The sequence below is a fragment of the Macaca fascicularis genome, chromosome 19, assembly GCF_037993035.2.
Source record: "Macaca fascicularis isolate 582-1 chromosome 19, T2T-MFA8v1.1".
Lineage (NCBI taxonomy): Eukaryota > Metazoa > Chordata > Mammalia > Primates > Cercopithecidae > Macaca > Macaca fascicularis.
The window spans coordinates 43049574-43056069 of record NC_088393.1 but is presented as its reverse complement, the minus strand read 5'-3'; positions in this window follow the sequence as shown (position 1 = coordinate 43056069).

Genomic DNA, 6496 nt, shown 5'->3' with positions numbered 1-6496 from the left:
ACTAATCTATGGTGACAGAGAGCAGAGCAGAGGTTTCCTGGGGCCATGAGAGGAGGGTTGACTGCAAAAAGGCATGGGAGAACTTTCTGAGGTGATGGAAATGTTCTATATCACTATTGTGGTGGTGGTTGCACGGACGCACAGATTTGTCAAAACTCATAGAACTGTACACTTAAGATGGGTGCATTTTTATTATACATAAATGCTGTCTCAATAAAAGTGATTTTAAAAACAGGCTTCATAATAGAAGCCCAGTAAGAGGATTCCTCCCTCCCTCCCTTCTTTTTCTTTTCTTTCCTGTCTCTCTCTCTGCCCCCTCCGTCTCTCTCTCTCTCTTTCCCCTTCCCTCCCCTTCCTTCTCTTCCCTTCCCTCCCCTCCCCTTACTTTCTCTTCCCTTCCTTTCTTGTCTCGCTTTGTCACCCAGGAGTGCAATGGCATGATCTCAGCTCACTGCAACCTCCACCTCCCAGGTTCAAGTAATTCTCTTGCCTCAGCCTCCCAAGTAGCTGGGATTGCAGGCGCCTGCCACCAGGCTCAGCTAGTTTTTTGTATTTTTAGTAGAGATGGGGTTCCACCACTTCTACTTGATTAACCATATTATCAAAACTTTCTAGTTCACGTTTTTGTCAATATATTTATTTTTCTTTGGTTTTGTTTTTTACAAATACACACCAACTGTTGAATGACAATGTTATTTTTTATCAGCACAGACTAAAATAAGTTTTTACACCACAGCTCTGGAATACACAAATACATTAAGATCTAAATGATTTCCCCATAATTAAAAGGTGACTTCATTCCGAAAGTAGAATTTTCTAATCATATATTTTTTCTTTTTTTTTCAAATAAATCCACAGCCAACAACATGTAATTGTATATTTTCCTCTTCAAAGAAAAAAACCTACAACATTTTTTATTTTATTTTATTATTATTTTTTTGAGACAGAGTCTCACTCTGTCGCCCAGGCTGGTAGTGCAGTGGTGCGATCTCAGCTCACTGCATTCTCTGCCTCCTTGTTTCAAGTGATTCTCCTGCCTCAGCCTCCCGAGTAGCTGGGACTACAGGCGCCCACCACCACGCATAGCTAACTTTTTGTATTTTTAGTAGAGACGGGGTTTCACCATGTTGGTCAGGCTGGTCTCGAACTCCTGACCTTGTGATCCGCCTGCCTTGTCCTCCCAAAGTGGTCAGGAGTTCAAGACCAGCCTGGCCAACATGGCGAAACCCCATCTCTACTAAAAATACAAAAATTAGTTGGGTGTGGTGGTGCACGCCTGTAATCCCAGCTACTCGGGAGGCTGAGGCAAGAGAATCTCTTGAACCAGGATGCAGAGGATGCAGTGAGCTGAAGTGACGCCACTGCACTCCAACCTGGGCTGTGGACTCTGTCTCAAAAATAAAATAAAAAAGAATAAAAATACAAAAATTATCTGGGTGTGGTGGCACACACATGTAGTTCCACCTACTTGGGAGGCCGAGGTTCAAAAATTGCTTGAACCGAGGAGGCGGGGGTTGCAGTGAGCCGAGATCAAGCCACTGAACTCCAGCCTAGGTGACAGAGATAAATTCTGTCTCAAAAAAAAAAAAAGAAAAGAAAAGGCTGGGCATGGTGGCTCATGCCTGTAATCCCAGCACTTTGGAAGGCCGAGGTGGACAGATCACCTGAGGTCAGAAGTTCAAGACCAGCTTGATCAACATGGCAAAACCCCATCTCTACTAAAAATATAAAAATTAGCTGGGCGTGGTGGCGCATGCCTATAATCCCAGCTACTCGGGAGGCTGAAGTGGGAGAATCGCTTGAACCCAGGAGGCAGAGGCTGCAGTGAGCCGAACCCATGCCACTGCACCCCAGCCTGGGCAACAGAGTGAGACTCTGTCTCAAAAAAAAAAAAAATTATGGAGAAGGATACAACCACATGTTACTAATACTACTGACTATAAAAGTGCATAACCTGAGCCAGGTGTGGAGGCTCATGCCTATAATCCCAGCACTTTGGGAGGCCAAGATATGTAGATTGCTTGAGACCAGGAGTTTGAGAGCAGACTGGGCAAAATGGTGAAACCCCATTTCTACAAAATAATACAAAAATCAGTTGCGGCCGGGCGCGGTGGCTCAAGCCTGTAATCCCAGCACTTTGGGAGGCCGAGGCGGGTGGATCACGAGGTCAGGAGATCGAGACTATCCTGGCCAACATGGTGAAACCCCGTCTCTACTAAAAATACAAAAAAAAAAAACTAGCCGGGCGTGGTGGCGGGCGCCTGTAGTCTCAGCTACTTGGGAGGCTGAAGCGGGAGAATGGTGTGAACCCGGGAGGCGGAGCTTGCAGTGAGCCGAGATCACGCCACTGCACTCCAGCCTGGGAGACACAGCGGGACTCCGTCTCAAAAAAAAAAAAAAAAAAAAAATCAGTTGCACGTGGTGGTTTGCGACTGTAGTCTCAACTACTCAGGAGGCTGAGGCGGGAGGATTGCTTGAGCCCAGGAATTCAAGGCTGCAGTGAGCCATAATCACACCACTGCACTCCAGCCTGGGCAACAGAGCCAGACCCTGTCTCAACAAACAAACAAAGAGTCTGGTTACCTTTGGGAGAGAGGGGAATGGTTATTGAAACTGACACCAGGAAGGCTTGGGGTGAGAATGCTCATAATGTTGTTTTCTTTTCCTTTTTTTTTTTGATATGGTGTCTTGCTCTGTCTCCCAGGCTGGAGTGTAGTGGTGCGATGATGGCTCACTGCAGCCTCCAACTCTTGGGCTCAAGTGATCCTACCATCTCAGCCTCCTGTGTAGCTGGGACTACAAGTGTGCACCACCACACATGGCTATTTTTTTTCTTTGTAGAGACAGAGTTTCACTATGTTGTCCAGGCTGGTCTCGAATGCCTGGGCCCAAGTGATCCTCCTGACTTGGCCTTCCAAAGTGCTGGGATTACGAAGTTGTTTTCTTGACTTGGGTGTTAGTTATCAAGTGTCACTTGCGTCAAATTTACTTTCTGGTCACTCTCTGAAAATTCATACTGAACACATGATATGGGCACGTTTCTTTTTTCTTTTTTCTTTTTTTTTTTTTGAGACGGAGTCTTGTTCTGTTGCCCAGGCTGGAGTGCAGTGGCACGACCTCGGCTCACTGCAAGCTCCGCCTCCTGGGTTCATGCCATTCTCCTGTCTCAGCCTCCGGAGTAGCTGGGACTACAGGCGCCTGCCACCATGCCTGGCTAATTTTTTGTATTTTTAGTAGAGACGGGGTTTCACCGTGTTAGCCAGGATGGTCTCGATCTCCTGACCTCGTGATCCGCCTGCCTCAGCCTCCCAAAGTGCTGGGATTACAGGTGTGAGCCACCGCACCCGGCCAGGGCACATTTCTTTATGTGTGCTATACTTCATTCAGAATTTTACATTACATCTCATAGGTGGCATTGTGGTTGGAATTACGATTTTTCTGATATGATGTACAAACGTTGGTACCATTCTGAACAAAAAAGTACACACTCTTCACTTTCTTTACATTAATTAGAAGCCAGGCACAGTGTCTCATGCCTGTAATCCCAGGACTTTGGGAGGCCAAGGCGGGAGGATCATTTGAGGTCAGGAATTCGAGACCAGCCTGGCCAACATGGTGAAACCCCATCTGTATTAAAAATACAAAAAATTAGCTGGGCGTGGTGGCACAGGCGGGGGGCTGAGGCAGGAGAATCACTTGAACCCGGGAGGCAGAGTTTCTAGTGAGTTGAGATGGCATCACTGCATTCCAGCCTGAGCAACACAGCGAGATTTTGTCTCCAAAATAAATAAATAAATAAAAATGAATTTACATCATAGTTTCATTTCAGAAGATGTCAATATATTTTAAACCATACCAAAATTTTGTATGTATGTGTAGATGTGTTATATTAATTAATAATTTCAGATAACTATAAACTTTTTTTACCCACAGAAGTGCCTGTAAAGACATTTACAAATTGTTCTGGACGCAGATTTCAGCCTCCAGCATTCCTGGTCCCTACCTCTAGACGCCTATAATACCCTCCAATCAATGCTGCAGCCAAAAACAATTATGCAAATTTCCCAAGCTCCCACCAGGGTGCGGTAGTGTCCCATTGGAGAGGAACCAATCCATGAGGGGATTCTGAATGAGCCTGTGTGGTGTGTGTGTGGGTGTGTGGGGGTGTGTGTGTGTGTGTGTGTACATTGCGTTCCAAAGCTCAGGGGAGAGGTCTGTGCTGAAGATTAAAACTGGCTGGGGTGTCCTCTGCACCTAAGCTGTCACCAAACTTCAGTATTAAGGGATAAGAAGCTGTGCAGGGGGTTGAGGCAAAGAAGACTCCAGGAACACAGTGTGGGAAGGGATTTCCCTAAAATTGTTGCTGGAGAATAACCCCGAAGGCAGGGAGTGGTAGGAATTAAGGCTAGTGGGATGGTCAAAGATAAACCACAAAGGTCATCTTATGGGTTTGTGCTTTATCCTGTGGGTGGCAGGAAGCTACTGAATTGCTGCAGCAGCAGTGACAGCATTTATGAGCTGCTCACACATGCCAGCCCACATTCTATGTTCTGTATATGTATCACCTCCTGGAACCATCAGAGTCACGCATGAGTCCAGTTTTTTGTTTCGTTTTGTTTTTAATTAATTAATTATTTAGAGACAGAGTGCACCTGTGTTGCTGCTGGAGTGCAGTTATGCGATCTCAGCTCACTGCAACCTCCGCCTCCCCGGTTCAAGCGATTCTCATGCCTCAGCCTCCCAAGTAGCTGGGATTACAGGTGCCCGCCACCACGCCCAGCTAATTTTTGTATTTTTGGTAGAGAAGGGGTTTTTCCATGTTGGCCAGGCTGGTCTCAAACTCCTGACCTCAGGTGATCCACCCTCCTCGGCCTCCCAAAGTGCTGGGACTGCAGGCGTGAGCCACCGTGCCCCAGGTAGGTTTTGTGCATTGGCTGAGCACTCTCAAGGCTCCAGAAACAGGCACAGCACCGGAGCTGGCCGAAATACCTTATTCTTCAACCCCAGTGATTGGTATGGGGTCACCTGGTGACCCAATCAGAGCGAATAAGAGGTGGACTCTCCCACCTCTGTGCCAGTGTTAGAGCCCCTTTGCCTCTTACCACAAAATGGATGATCGCCCACAGAAGGACCGGCTGGGAACTTTATTCCAGAACCTTCCATGGCTACTGTCGAGCAGCCCTTTGTGTTCTACTTGTTTTGCTGGGCACTCAGGGTTCTCCAGTGACCAGGTGTGGGTGGTTCATGTCTGTAATCCAAGCACTTTGGGAGGCTGAGACGGGAGGACCACTTGAGACCAGGAGTTCCAGACCAGCCCCGGCAACACAGAGAGATCCCGTCCCTACAAAAAATACAAAAATTACCTAGCTGTGGTGGCACACTCCTGTAGTCCCAGCTACTCGGGAGACTGAGGCAGAAGGATCCCTTGAGCCCAGTAGTTCAAGGCTGCAGTGAGCTATAATCAGTCACACCACTGTACTCCAGCCTGGGTGACAGAACAGGACCCTGTCTCTAAAAATAAAAATAAAAGTCTCCTCACCTAGTCTCTCCCTCTCCCACACTCTCATTTTCAACTTCACTTTCCCCTAATCCAGGTTGTGTGCTTCAGATAGGTGAGAAAAATGCTTTTCCTTCCTCTAGCCATATTTGCCATATTTGTTTCTACCTCCTTGCCCTTGTGGTCTCAACTTGGGATACCCACCCTCTTGATTCGATAGAATTGGTGGAGCATCTAGTCCAGGATACATGCTGGAGGATGCAAAGATAAATAATAGACCTCGGTATCTTCAATGTTCTGCCATTTCAGTATGATGTGTTTAGGCATGGATTTCTTTAGTGTTTGTTTGTTTGTTTGTTTGTTTTGAGATGGAGTCTCACTCTGTTACCCAGGCTGGAGTGCAATGGGCGATCTCAGATCACTGCAACCTCTGCCTCCCGGGTTCAAGCGATTCTTCTGCCTCAGCCTCCCGGGTAGCTAGGATTACAGGCACGTGCCACCACGCCTGGCTAATTTTTGTGTTTTTAGTAGAGGCGGGTTTTCACCATATTGACCAGACTGGTCTCGAACTCCTGACCTCCTGATCCGCCCGCCTCGGCTTCCCAAAGTGTTGGGATTACAGGTGTGAGCTACCACACCTGGCCTCTTTTGTTTTATCTAGCTTAGGATATCTTTGCTTCTTTGTGAATTTGTATTTTTCATCAGTCTGGAAAATTATCAGCCATTATTTTTTCCAAGATTGCCTCTCTTCTATTCTTTCTAATTTCTACCTTTTTTTTTTTTTTTTTTGAGACGGAGTCTCACTCTGTTGCCCAGGCTGTAGAGTGCAGTAGTGCCATCTCGGCTCACTGCAACCTCCACCTCCCCGGTTCAAGTGATTCTCCTGCCTCAACCTCCTGAGTAGTTGGAATTACAGGCATGCGCCATCACGCCCAGCCAATTTTTGTATTTTTAGTAGAGACGGGGTTTCACCAAGTTGGCCAGGCTGATCTCAAACTG